The sequence below is a fragment of the Equus przewalskii genome, chromosome X (genome assembly GCF_037783145.1).
Source record: "Equus przewalskii isolate Varuska chromosome X, EquPr2, whole genome shotgun sequence".
NCBI lineage: Eukaryota > Metazoa > Chordata > Mammalia > Perissodactyla > Equidae > Equus > Equus przewalskii.
Window position 1 is genome coordinate 34,969,867 of NC_091863.1, and position 14,813 is coordinate 34,984,679.

The following is a 14,813-nucleotide window of genomic DNA, read 5'->3' on the forward strand; positions in this document are numbered from 1 at the left end:
GGTGAAAGTTCTTGACTTAATAAGAAATCATATGCTGAGGTTGCTAAGATCTACAGTAACTTTTATTACCGTACAGTTATAATTGTTCTATTTTATTAGTAGTTATTGTTGTTAATCTCTTGATGTGCCTAATTTATAAATTAAACTTTACCATAGGTATGTATAGAAAAAAACATAGTATACATAGAGTTTGATACTATTCACGGTTTCAGGCATCCACTGGGAGTCTTGGAATGTAACCCCCATGGATAAGGGGGGACTACTGTACCTCCAAATATCAGCTAAAATTCCTGACAATGTGGCTGGGATAACTATATCTAGGAAAAATATTATGTAAAATTTAAAAGAAAAAATTCAATTCAATGCTGAAACACCAGCTATAGGTAGCCACATCTGTGGCAGGAGAGAGTCAATAGGAGGAGGTGAACTAGAGGGAAAAAGAGGTGGATAATAGGAAAAATAAGCTATCACGTCACCAAGCTCACTTATAGTAGAGTCTTTGTTGAAGACTTTCTTTTCCTTCCATCCCCGTCTCAGCTTGTGCCTCCAAAAGGGCACCTCTTTCCCTGGTGACCAAGTCTCCTGGGCTCACTGCGTACTTGTTTAGTATGTATCTTGGCTGCACTATGTTCCATTGACTGTGAAATTCTGGCTTTTCGTAGCAAAATTTTCAGCCTGTAAAAGCAGGGTGATTGAGAAAATTGCAATCCCATGTTTCTGAGAGGTCTGTAGAGATGAAGCCAAGTCTTGGGGAACTTTCTTTCTATTGAACTATGTAGTCTTCTTTTGTGGTCCTATGGTATCCAAAGGAAATCCAATGTTGTGATTTTATCAGTGATCACAGAGAAAGAAAAGCTCCTAGAATCCAAGATGAGTAGCTGGCACTCAGGTTTGAGAGTACAATGGAATTTCTGAGGTTAATCTTTTTCCCTTGATTTAAATGAAATTATTTATTATTGGTCAGAGGTCCATTTTTTCAGCACATCAGGTAATAGAGCTAGTATCAAGGTTCTCATCTACTTGTTTCCAAAGTCCAGGTGTAGGTTACATGATGATCAAGTTCAGAATAAGGGACATAGTTTGCTAGGCAAGTTAAGGGTGTGATATCTTTGTGACTTGGTAGGCAGTATATCACCACAAAAGAAGAAGACTTCCTGTTACACAACATGAGATTAGAATCCTAGCAACAATTCTTACCTGCTGTGACTTTGGGCAAGTTTCTTAATCTCTCTGTGTTTCTACATCTGTACAAAGGGAGTGATGATTTATATATAGTGATGTTGTAAGAATCAAATGAAATTATGTATGTAAAATGCATCAAACAATGTCGGAACATTAGTGAAAAGTTAAATAATACCTTCCTACCCCGTTTTTGAGCCTCAAATTACTTTTCAGGCATTGAGTTGACCAGAGCAAGTTTGGTGTTCATTTTAGCCAGGATGGGCTAGGTTATGCTGCCATAACAAACAACTCTAAAACCTCTGTGTTTTATAACAACAAAGGTTGATTTCCTACTCATGCTACTTGTCCACTGTAGATTGACTGTAGTTTTGCTCCACATCACCTTCTCTCTGGGACCCGGGGCAGCAGAGCAGCCTCTATCTGGAACATTGTCAGTAGTTACAGCAGACAGAAAAGTGAACACGGTGAGGAAGGTGCTGGCTCTTGAAGCCTCCACCTAGAACTGACACTTGTGTTCATTCCTTGGTCAAGGCAAGTGACATGACCATACATAGATTCAACAGACTGGAGAAGTATAATCCTTTCATGTGGATGAGCAACAAATATTGGTGAAGAATAGCAGTTTACTACAGGGTTGATCCAGCTGAGTGCTTATTTCCCTTTACTCTCTAGAAAAACATGGAGAGATAATGAGTATCTGATCATATGATTATCCGTTCATATGAAAACCTTTTATATAATCCTATCTACCTAACCTTTGAGTTTCAACTTAGATGCTGCTGTCACCGTAGTCTTCCTGGATTCTCCTTGCTGGATAATAAACTCTTTCCACTGTGGTATGATAATTTTCTGCTAAAAGCAAGGGTCACACAGGCCATGTGTTATAATGTATTATTTCATACATATTCTCTTTCTTAAGAGTACTTACCTTCAAGGAGTTTACAATCTGTGCCTTATTCATCTTTGGGACCCTCAGTGTACCTAGTTCAGTGTCTTGCACGTAATTGATTCAAGTATTTGTAGAGATGAAGAGCTGAGATGAGATGTGAACAGTATGTGTGGGTGAGGTGGAGAAAGTGGGTGTGATATAATGGAGAATGTCTCCTCTTGAAGTCAAATATGTTTTAAGGAGGTCCTAGGTAGTAATAATGGGGAACTCCCTGGGGAAACTGGAATGTCAGCTGAGACTCCTAGGAACCACTCTTGCAGGGTTCAGAAAAGACAGAGGCTGTTAGAGAAAATTAAAGCCATTGGAGAACTATATCAGCTAGTTTATAATTAGCAATTACTGCAGAAAGGAGAAACATTTATTCCATTCTGACAACAAAGATTGCATAATTGCACCAAGAGTGTTTGTCCACACCCTTTCCAGGATGCGTTAAGCATTTGCAAACAGAAACAAATAGCCTTAGCATTGGTGGGAACAGCAAGAAAACAGGCTTTCTTATGCTGTCCCTGATCCATAAGCACTGGGCAACAACACATGACATGGTATAGTTGCCATGAGGGCGAATTAACCGTGTCTCCCTGTTCCTTTTCTTTATCGACAATCTTTAGCACTTAGTCGGGTTTGGGAAAGAACCAAGGAAGATCAATTCTTACCCAGTGACTGTAGATACTCAAGGAATCATCTGTACTTTTCAAAACTTCAACTACTATTTATCAAGAATCTATTATGTGCCAGACATTATGATAGTTTTAGTCTTAGAGTCTAAGTCTCAATACGACTTTGTATATTGTTCCCTCTGCCTGAAATATTCTAATCTTTGTCCTGAATAAGCCCTGCTTATCCTTCTGGTTTTGGTTTAGACATTCCATCATTTAGTAAGAATTTCTAAACCTCCAAACAGAGTTTTAGTTTATCCTTCTATGTGCTTTCATAACAACATAAACTTGTCTCATCATAGCACAATCAAACTGTATTGTACTTTGTAGCTTCTATTGGCCTATACACTCTGAGAGAGAAAGGCCTGTTCCTTGCTCATTGCTGTAACCCTTGCATCACTGTGATGGCTGATGAAAGCTGATTAATGTATCATTATCTTTTTATGGCCATTATATCATTATATTATTACAATATATTACCATGTCAATGCTCTATAATAGTGCTAAATGTCTGTGTACCTTTGAAGGATTTAGTCATTTGCAACTAGCTGTAATTTTTAAAGAGTTATCTTCAGAATTTCTATGGACTGCTTTGTCAGAGCAATTTAAGTAGAGTCCTCCATTTTTCAGTGAGATGAACAAAACCAGGAATCAAGACCTGTGCTCTAGGTTTGGCTCTGTAGCTATCTTGCTGTGTGCTCTTGGGAAATAACTTCACCTCTCTGAACTGTTATTCTCATCTGTCAAAAAACAGTGTGGAATAAGAGTTATCACATGTCTGACTTTCTGTGACTACCCTTGTGTGGCGATTGTAAAACATAACCCAAATATTCTTGGACTGTCCTCCCATTGAGTGATAGAGTCTATGTATCCTCCTCTTGAATCTGGGTTCTGTGACTAATTGTTCAATAAAATATAGTGGAAGTGATGCTGTGCCAGTTTCCAGGCCCAGACTAAGAAATTGACAGCTCTTGCTTCCTGCTTCATGGGATGTTCACACTTGAAACCCAGCTGCCATTCCATGAGGAAGCATAAGCATCCAGTGGAGAGGCCAACCACGGAAAGAAACTGAGTTCCCTGGTCCCCAGCCCCAGCTGAACTCTCAGCTGTCAGCCAGCACCAAGTTACCAGCCACGTGAGAGAGCCATTTTGAAAGCACATCCTCCAGCCTCTAGTTGAGCTGCCCCAGCTGATGCTGCATAAAGCAGAGAGGAGCTATCCCTGCCCAGCCCTTCTCAAACTGCAGATTCAAGAGCAAGATCAGTGATTATTGTTTTAAGCCACTAGGTTTCGGAGTGGTTTGTTATACAGCAATAGATAACTGATACACAACTTTTGTTACTTTACAGTGTCTCAGACCTTTCATCTGCTAGAATATTCTGGTATGTATAAAATTAGCTCCAGACCTTTGACAAATCAATACTTACTCCGGATTTATAACAGGAACAACAGCAGTAAGGAGAATATGCCATTTAGTGATCAAACGCTGGTTGAGTCATGCTCCTCCTGGGCTTCTTGGCAGACGTTAATGGAGAAAGCTTTGGTTAAATTAACTGACGTAGGTGACAAATGAGCCAATCACTCTCCATTGGAATGTAAGTTCTATGATCAATGATGAGTCTTTGCAGGGCTTTCTGGAGATGATTGCCAATTATGGGTGAATCTCCAAACCACAATGAAAACCTGCCCTTCATTTATTTTGTGCAAAGTGATGTTCTCAGCAGTGGCACCAAAGGTGTCCATTTGCTGCTGTGCCCTCTCAGTGACCTAGGGCTTGAAACCCAGATCATTTTTTTTAAATGGCATTATGCTGTATATAAAATAAAATTTTTAAACCCCAAATAAATGAATCACTAGCTAAAACAGTCCAGGGTGTATAATGAAGAGAGTCTCTTCTTTCTCAGGAGCTAAGTAGTTAATCATCAATGGGCTTAGGAAATGAAGATTGATAATGATGTCTTTGTGCTGCCATTGTGGTTTCCAAGACTGGTGGCGTCTGGAAGAGGTACCAGGACTGAACTTCTGGGATGATCCCCCTTCTGTATGAGAGTGGTGGCCTTTCCCTCTTTGGGCCTACTGGCTATGAGCAACAAACATGCAGCCAAATAATCTGGGTAAAAGTTCAGCTCACTAGCTGCATGACCTAAGACAAATTACTAGGCCTTTCTATGCCTCAATTTCCTCATCATGGTGATAATAGCAGTGACTATTTCGTAGGGTTGTTTTTAAGGTCAAATGAATTAATATGTGTGAAGAACTTAGAACAATGCCTGCAACGTAAAAAGCACTATATTAGTGTTAGCTAGTATTATTACTGTTAATATTGCCATTAATTACTATTATTATTTCCTTCTTACTTTATAGCTGAGAACCTTGCCTAGAATTAAATCATTTATGTGTAGACACCAGACAGACTCTGCCATATCCAGGAGGCCATTTATTAATTTTAAAAGTCCTGAGCAGACCATTGGAACAGGGAACACATCTGGGCATCCTTTTGGCCCTCTTATTCCCAGGACTTTGACCCCCACAGCATTCCTTGTCCCAGTTCTGCCTCCTCCCAGGGAATGCCCACTCCCACTCCGCTTCCGCCAGTCACTTTTCACGCCACTAATTGATCAATGTAGTTGAGATAAGATTTGGATTTTGAGGGCTAGTGGGTTTTTGTTTGATTGTTTGTTTTTCCTAACACTCAAGTTTAAGCCTAGCCTTAAACTGAGTTCCCTGGAAACTGTGAGACAGAGCTGTGTGCAAAGGTTTATTGGGGAATGATCTTGGGAGATATACCCATGACGAAGTGAGGGGGGTAGGTTTGGTCACAGGTAGAAACTAATCTTCAGTGGGGTTACTGCAGAGGCCTTAGCTGATCCTATGGGGAGTGCTGGAGCTGGGAAGGCCCTCCAGAGTTGTCCCAAATTGAAGTTGAGGGGGCCGGGCCTTTGAATCTCCAAGTCAGACACTGAGGCTGAACTCCCTGGATGGGTGTAAACTTGAGCAAGGCTGCTTCCTGCAGCCAAGGGCACATCACGCTAAGGGACCCAGCTGTGTCTGCAGCTGATAGTCCCAGCAGCTGAGCATGGGAGCCCAAGAGGACCTGGATGGAACACCACAGTATCCACTAAGTGTAGACTACTTGTTCCAAGAATGATATATTTCTGGTGAAAACTGCTTCAATGTCAAACAAGAGGCAAATGACTCAGGCAAATTACTTAATCTCCCTGAGCCTCATTTTCTCCTATAAATTGGAGATGAGATCGTTTATAAGGGCTAGCAGAGCTCTATTACTGCATCTTTCATGTAGGAGAAACTCAGTCGCTTCTAGTTCCCGTCCCACCTTGCTCAGTTCCATGAGACTAAGAATGTTAGGTCCAGAAATTCTAGCCCCTGTGTTTTCAAACAACTCTGGGGCCTGTACTTTTGGTCTTAGGCTAGCTCTGAGAGCAGGAAATGAATGTCACTTAAACACCTACAATGAGCCAGGCTCTCTGCCAAATCTTTTAACCCTCCCCACAACCCTGAGAGGCAGGTGCTTCACTAGGAAGGAAATGAAGCTCAGAGAGGTGAAGAGGCTTGCTCAAGGTCACATGGCTAATAAGGGGGCAGAGACAGGGTTCCAATCCAGGTTCACACACTGCTTCATGTACTGCTGCCCTAGGCCAGGTATGAGTGCCCTTCACTTTAAAGTTCAGGCTTCCAGAATATAGCTGGGAACAGGAAATTAAAATTTTAAGGGGGATTAATATTTTAAAATTATTGATGTAATTTTCTCTTCTGCTTTTCTGAGCATGTGATCTTCCTTATTTGGCCCAGGATACTCAACTGCCTAGAAATTTTTTGAGGTTATGTGTATGTGTGTGCTAGTGATAAGAAATGTTAAAGAAGAAATACAGAAAAAGCATGATCGCGTTCACAAACTATGATTGTGCAGCAGGACAACAGCCTTGTAAGTTTGGCTATGGTCTTCAGAAAGGATTTGCTCAATTTTTAAAGCAGACTCTTCTCTCTCCTTCCCCTTTTGCACCTTAGCATATCGAGCCTCAAGAACCCAGAGTAGAACAGAAACACGCTGAGGCCACAGAGCAAAGCCTTGAGTCTTGCTGCTCAGTGCTAGGAGGAAAGTACAATCCAGGGGAAGTAAGAGACAGCTGAGCCCCTTTCCCTTCCAGAGGGTAGTGGGAAGGAGGAAGAGAGAGAAAGAAAAGGGAGAACAAACCAACCAGTCGTGGGTCCCTGATTCTTTTCTCTCCAGGCTTCTTTTCTCTCCAATGCTCAGTGAGGAGATTTAGAGAAATTAGGGTAACATCAAGAGTGAATGAGGCACAGAATGACTGGACAGAGGAAGACCCTGGGTTTAATTTTGTGGGGCCACCTCTCAATTTCTCTGTGCAGTAGACTCAGAGCTGAATTCCCATTGACCTTTAATAGGGACCCCTTGTGGCGGGACCCTTCAGATGAGTCTTGGGGTGGACAGTTGGGCCAGCAGACAGGATGGAAACTAGGCAGAGACCCAGGGATCAGTCAGTAACCAGTGAAGGTTGAGGTGAGGCCAAGTTGCTACTGAGCTTTAGACAAGCCCAGAAGGTTAGCAGACTGGGGTTACGCCACCCACAGCCTCAGTAGATGGTGCAGGCAGGGCAGGCAGTACATTCGAAAGGGAGAACTGAGGTGTTGCTTTGGAGGCAAAGGCCACCATGCCTGAGGACCTCAAGCCTTTCCTATCATCATGAGGACACATTAGTCCCTTTCCCCTGCTGAACCATGATGTGTTAGTTATTCTTCCCACCTCCAATACAAGATCAATTTCCACCCTTCTCCACCTTGCTCTGCACATCAGGAGGGTGACTTTCATAGACTGTGTCAATTGGGTTCCCTTGCTCTCTGGCTTCTGGGTGCCTTTTGCCAATAGAAGGCACCATCCGCAGGCCAGAGTGCGGATGGAAAGAGAGATTGGGGCTATTTTCCTCCTGCTCCCTCCCTATCTGGCAGTGGGTTAGAAGTGACTGCATTCCCCTGCGGAAAGTCCGGTGGGCAGCCCTCTCCCATGTCTATAGGTCTCACCAGGCTCTAGAACCTCTCCTTTTTACCCTTTTAGACATAGGGGTGCCAGCATCCTCCTGTTGTTGTGAGCTTTGGGTACTTCCTCATCCCTCCTTGGCTTTTGTTAACCCAATCAACACCTTTGAAAACAGTCTCTTAATTAAAGGAACCCCTTTTGTGTGTGGTTTCCCACTGAGTAGAGTGACTTTCTGTCCTGGTTTGCCCCAGACAGTCCCAGTCAATTCCAGTTGTTCCAGTGTAATGATTGCAGCACTCCCCTTTAACTCTCAAAAGTTCCTTGTTTAGATAGCGTCCTACTGCTGGGACCCTGCCCGCTGCCCCATCTCAGGAAGGGTGGCAGGAGGAGCGCAATGAATAGGGCTCCATTTGAACCAGATTGGGCCCGTAACTAATTGGCTCTCCTGCTCACTCACAGGAGGGTGTCAGGTTAGTTACAGACACAAAGAAACTACATTTCCTCTACATTTTCAGGTTGTGATGTGAATGATTTTTCAAGTCCTGTTGCTCAGTTGTCACTCCTGGGGGACAGGACTCTACCTCATGCATCTTTGCCAACTCTGCTAGACCTAGTGCCCTGCTTGGCCTGAGGTTCATAAACACTGTCTGAATGAACAATAAGGGAATGGTGTCACCGTGTTCAATCAGTGTGACAACTCATTCACACATGGAGGTAACCATGGCACCAGTTCTCACAGGAGCTTCATATACTGCACAGAGGGAGCTGCTGTTAAAAAGAAAGGAATTGGAATTGGCAGAGTGGTTGTGTGTGTGTGTGTGTGTGTGTAGCTTTGGGCATAAGATTATAATCTAAATATCAATTCACAGTGAAGAGTCCTTTCTGTTATTAGAGTGCGCATGAAATTTAGAGGCTCAGGATGCACTCTATATTTTAAAATCCTTCTGCTTTGCCCCTTCTCACTGCACACAACAGAAGCCACGGGGCTGGCCACTGCGTTATCTGGGTCTAGGTGGTCCCTCTCAGTTCTGCTTGATTTAGCAAGCATTCACTGAGCACACACTGTGCCAGGCCTTGAGCTAACAGGTGTCTCCTCAGAGGTCAATCTGCATATACTGTGCCCAGCCCTGAGCATCCCTGGGTCTAGTCAGTCTCCTTGCATCTCAAGTTAAAACTCACTGTCTCTATTTTCTACCTGACTTCATTCTCTCTCTAGATGAAATAAATAGAAGGCTCTCAGTAGAACTCCAGTTTGTTCCTGTAGGGAAGCAGGGGCCTGTTGTACTCAGCAACCCCACCACTGCCTATGGCAACTTGTCAGGAACTGAGCCTGCTAAGACCAATCTTATTCCTTTCTGGGTAGCTTTGCAGATTCTCTCAGGCAATGGTGTTCATCAGTGAGACTGGGATGGTGATCAGAGGTTGGTGCTGTGACAGGAAGCCTCCTGTGTACTCAGCACAGATCTGTTCCCCAGAGGAGCCCTGAGCCGGAGCTGGGTGATGCCATAATTGCAGTCTTGAAAACAACGCTCGCTCCATGCTCAGCAGGGGTGGTTCTCTGACTACTCTTTGAATTTGACTGCTGCTCTTCTGGGCTCCTTCTCCCTGCCATGTATGGGTCATCTTCACATTAAACAGCCTCTACCCTCAGATCTGAGTTCCCTTTGGGGTCATGATTTTGCTGCAGCAACTCGTGCTGACCTTCCCAGCTCTGGAACTTGTCCCTGGTATCTATGGGCTCCTTTTTACCTTTTCTCTGGCTATGGCCAGAAGTGGTCCTAAAGTAGCCCTGAGAGACCCCTGGCTTCTGACTCTAGCCCCTTATGGCCAGCCCCACTTGCTTCCTACAGCCTGAAAGGACAACGGGTTTCCCAACTAAACAGATGTGTCACAGTTTTAACACATGGCTGCAAAGTTTTTGTTACTCCTCCCTTCAAGAGGTGGAATCAAAATTCTCCTCCCCTTGGACATGGGCTGGCCAAAGTGATTTGCTTCTAACAAATAAAATATGGTGAAAATGATGCTCTGTGACAACGAAGGCTACATCAGAAAGGGGGAGACAGCTTTGGTCTGGCTCTCTGTCTCTCTTGGGAGCCTCACTCTTAGAACTCAACTCAGGCCACAAGGACAGGCCACATGAGAGTGTTCTGACTGATAGTCCCAGCTGAGGTCCTAGCTGACAGCCAGCGTTACTCCTCAGAGTGTGAGATATGTGAGAAAGGAAGCCTTTGTGATGACTCCAGCCCCAGCCACTGTGTGACTGCAACCACATAGGAGACCCCTGAGGGAAAATGAGCTAGCTGAGCCCGGTCAACCCTCAGACCTATGAGAAATAATATTAGTAAATGATTGTTGCTGTTTTAATGCCATTATGTTTGGGAGGGTTTGTTAGGCAGTGATACACAACCATAACGAGAGGCAAGAAGAACTTGGAGAAAGTTCACAGAGAGCCAGAGGGTGATTTAAAGGTTATATATAAAACGTGATAACATGCTGGGGAATCTGAGCTTTTTGGTCAACCAAAGGAAAGATCAAGGGGAAATTTTAAAATGTCTTTAAAAACACAGCAAAGTAGATTAAACCTTCTTGATTTCCAGTGAGGACAGCATAACAGGAAATCAGCTTAAATTGCAGTATGATGAATTTGGGATTGACGTAGGCAGTGATTTTTGAGTAGGTGTGAAAAGCCATGGGCACTCATATTTTAATGAACGATATATTATCTTTACTGCCCTCCCATCCAGTTAGGTACCTGCTCTCCCTTCATGTTCACTGTGGTCTCGAAAAAACTATTAATACAAAATGTAGTAGGTAAGTATTGAAGATAAAATGTGTTAATATCTTCAGATATACATTATTATTATTATTATTATTTTGGTGAGGGAGCTTTGCCCTAACATCTGTTGGCAATCTTCATCTTTTTTTTTTGCTTGAGGAAGATTGTCCCTGAGCTGACATTTGCGCCAATCTTCCTCTATTTTGTATGTGGGATGCCTCCACAATATGGCTGACAAGTGGAGTAGGTCTGTGCCCAGGATCCAAACCTGTGAACCTGGGCTGCCAAAGTGGAGTGCACGGAACTTTAATCACTCGTCCACAGGGCCGGTCCCACATTATTTCCTTAAAGAATTAAAAAAAGAAAGAAATCATACCCAAACCAGATTTCCTTAGAGTGGTATCATCTCCCTAAATAGTATGGTAAAAAAATGAACACCTCTGGGTTAATTGGCTTGGAGCTATGTGATATAATTTGTCAAAACACTTGCATAGAAATTGGTGAACTGGAGAGATATTACTTCTCAGCATTCTCATTATACACAAGGCTACTTTGCAATTCCATAGTTTTCAACTTTCCTCAGCCCAGAAGGCCACCCTGGCCCCCATCTCACCTCACCTGCCTGTCAGTTACCTCTTGCTGAGTCACAACCACTCCCTACCCAAAATAAAATATTATGTAACTTAACAACCATTTATATAGCTCATGATTCTGCAGGTTGGCTGGATCAGATCACCTCTTGTGGTGTCTTTGAAACTCTAGTCTGAGACCTTGGTAGAGATAGTTTTGAGATGTGTTGAGGCACGCAAAATGTGAGCTCATGAACAGAGACTCAGGAAGCCTTGACTAGACTCCCACCCCTAGTCAGCCTTGAAATCTACTTTTGTTCCTTTTTTCCACCCTGTCCACATTTATCCACCCACTGCCACTCTCTGGGTAGGGCAGAGAGCTAGGTTTACAGAAAGCATCCAGAATCCTCTTGGCAGAACAAGAGCAGCCCTCCTTCTGTGTCTTAACCATAATCACAAAAGCTGAACTCAGAGAATTTTTTTCCTACTGCTTCTGCTGCAATTTTTGATGCTCAAGGACATTTATTCAGCTTTTATTATTTTCTTGTTAAAGAATATTTAATCTTACTGGTGGGTGGGTGTAGGTGGTGATCACACCAGAGGGAAGAGAAAGAAACTGAAGCATGTTCCTGAGGAAAAAAAGATGTATTAACCATTATGCGGTGGTGCATTCTTGTTAGTTAATATGCAGCTCAGGAAAGAACATAACAGAATAGCTTCCAAACTATGCAAAAAGTAAAATCAACACTGTGTAGACCATACCGTGAGTTAACAAACTCAGAGCTGTATTCTGTAGGAAACTAGATTTGTTTGCTGGTGGATGTTTTCTCAGAATTAACTTATTTTTTATTTATTTTTTTGCAGGAGAAGATTCGCCCTAAACTAACATCTGTTGCCAATCTTCCCCATTTTTCGTCCTTGTTTCCCCCAAAACCCCAGTACATAGATGTGTATAGTTGTAAATTCTTCTAGTTCTTCTATGTGAGCTGCTGCCACAGCATGGCTACTGACAGACGAGTGGTGTGGCTCTGTGCCCAGGAACCAAACCTGGGCCACCGAAGCAGAGCACTCTGAACTTTAACTGCCAGGCCATCAGGGCTGGGTCAAAATTAACCTATTTTTTATGTAGTCCCCTGAGGCTGGAAGGTAACATTGGTTAAACAATGGGTCTGAGCTTCTCTTAACCTACAAGGTTGAAGGCTCAACACAGAAGGCTTGAGATAGCTAAGAAATGGCCTTGGAATGCTTAGAACATAAGGAACGAGGCCAGAATCTGTGGGAGAATATCTACATGGACATCGCCATTAACCAAGTCACAATTCAGTAAAATCTTATCAATCTACACCTATCATATCATTTACTATAGTGGAACAACCCTGTTATTTTTGTCCCAGGAAACAATACTTTGTGATATGTTATTGATTTGTTAATTTTCAGTTTCCTGACCTGTAAAATGGGAAATAATAATACCTACTTTGTGAGGCTATTGTGAGGATTGCATGAGGTAATGCATGTAAATTTCTTAGTTTACTGCCCGGTACATGATACTAGCTAACATTTAGAGTAGTTATGATCATTACTGTTGGAAGGCAGTATAGTGTAGGGAAGAGCATGTGTTTTGAAATTTGATAAAGTTGGATTTAAATCCCAGTTTTTTTGAACCTAAGTAGCAATGTGTCCTTGGGCATATCATTATAAAATTGGGATAATATTGCTTATATGGTTGCTGGGAAGCTTAAAATTGAATGCAGTGTCTGGCACATGGAAATTAATGAATGAATAATAGCTGTTATCACTCTATGGAATTTTGATAGTATCTAGAGAGATACGTTTGGCCAATGCTGTACTTGATGCTGTTCAGGTCCTCCTAGAAGATGGGATTAGATGCAAAGGAGACTTATTCGGAGAAAAACCTGTGAAGGATAAAGGAGGAGGGACCAGGAATAGGCAGAAAGAGACTTCAGGCTGCACTGCATCTCTGACCCCTGAGAAAGGAGAGGGAAGGAAGGAGGATGGGGCAAGAAAAGCCTCAGACTGCAGCGCATCTCTGAGAAAGTCTTGGCCAGGCAGATGGGGACCCCAAGAGCAAAGACTACCCATCAGAGAAGCCCTGTGTCAGGTATAATGGCCCAGCTCTGTTGCCCCCTACACCCCGGTCCTGCTCAGTCATTGATGGGAACAGCCCGGGGAAAGTGGTCTCGGCAGGATACTGCAGTGCATCCTAAAGGTGCAGCAGCTGGGGGCTGTCAGTGAACTATGCTCCCCTAAGCAGGGTCTTTCGAAGGGAGCTCTGAATGGTATACTCTATGGCTACCACAAGGGACCAAGTTAAGCTCTATTCCAGTCAGAATTATCTTTCTTCATACTAGTTAGCTCCTGGTCTGGGTCAAGCCCTCATTATAAACCCTATATAAATGTGGAATTGAATACAATTTTCTAAGAAGAGAAATCCTGCCAAGAATATTTCTGGAGAATAATTGAGGCATTTAATCAAACAAATATGATTTGCTGAAAAATCAACTTAAGAGTTTCCATTTGGAGAAGAGCAATGCAGGTGTCAATTTGTCCTGTTTGATTCCTTAAAAGAAGTTAGGCCATAAGTCTCCTTCACATGTGTAACTGAGAAAAAATGTATATTTTTAAGTGACATCTTTTAATTATGAAGTTTCAATAATTCATTCTAGTTTGTCTTCCTGTCTAATTGCATTACTCAGATTTATTTAAATTTTCTGTTTTAGAGGGATGTCAGGAATGCAATAGTAGAAGTAGATTGGAGGAACATAGCAAATCTACTTTTAGCTTTTATTTCCTCTGCTATGAAACCATTGCTTTTTCCATGTTTCACCTTTATCTTCCCTTTCATTTGTGATATTGAGGAGGAAAAACTTTTCCTTTACCCTCTTAGGTTCAGTGTTTGGGAATTGCAAGTTAAACTGACAAAAGACAGATTAGCAAGAGAAAAGGCAGATTTTAATCATGTACATAAGGGAGTTCACAAAGAAATGTGACTCAAAGGGGCAGTTAGAATTTGGAGCCTGTATACCATCTCAAGAGGGAAGAGGAGAGGATGAAGAGCGCTTATAGAAAAGCAAACAACTGTTTGGAAAGATAAATGGGCCCTTAAGAGAGGCAGACGTGATAGTTTTGTGACAAAGTCTGTTTACGTGTGGTATGGAGACTTCTCATCTCCAGTGATGAGTCAATCTTCCCTGGCTGCTCCTGGGGAGGGGAGTTGATGACAACTGAGTTCTTTTGGGAGGCTGTGCTTTACGCAGATAAGGAATCTCAGGAACTCAAATGCCCTCTGCTCAAAATAATTTTTATGCCACAGTGGTGTATTCTAGATTCTTTCAGTGATGTGGATGCTGAAATACTGGTTTGTCACACAATTTGATGACCCAGATCAAAGGTAGTATAAGACCCAGTAATACAACTGCTGTTGTCTCAATAGTTCAGTGTTTATTCACTAGTAACTAATGGTGGTAGAAAACAGAAGCTAAATGACATTCATTGATGGCATAGGTCATGGAACCAACTCTTTGGAAAGAAAAAAATTATAACCCTTCCAATCAGAACATTACCATGATAAGGGAAAGGCATTGGAACTGAGGGCAGGGGGGAAGGGAAGAAAAAGGATGAAAAATAGCAGACAGGAGATTCAGGGCCA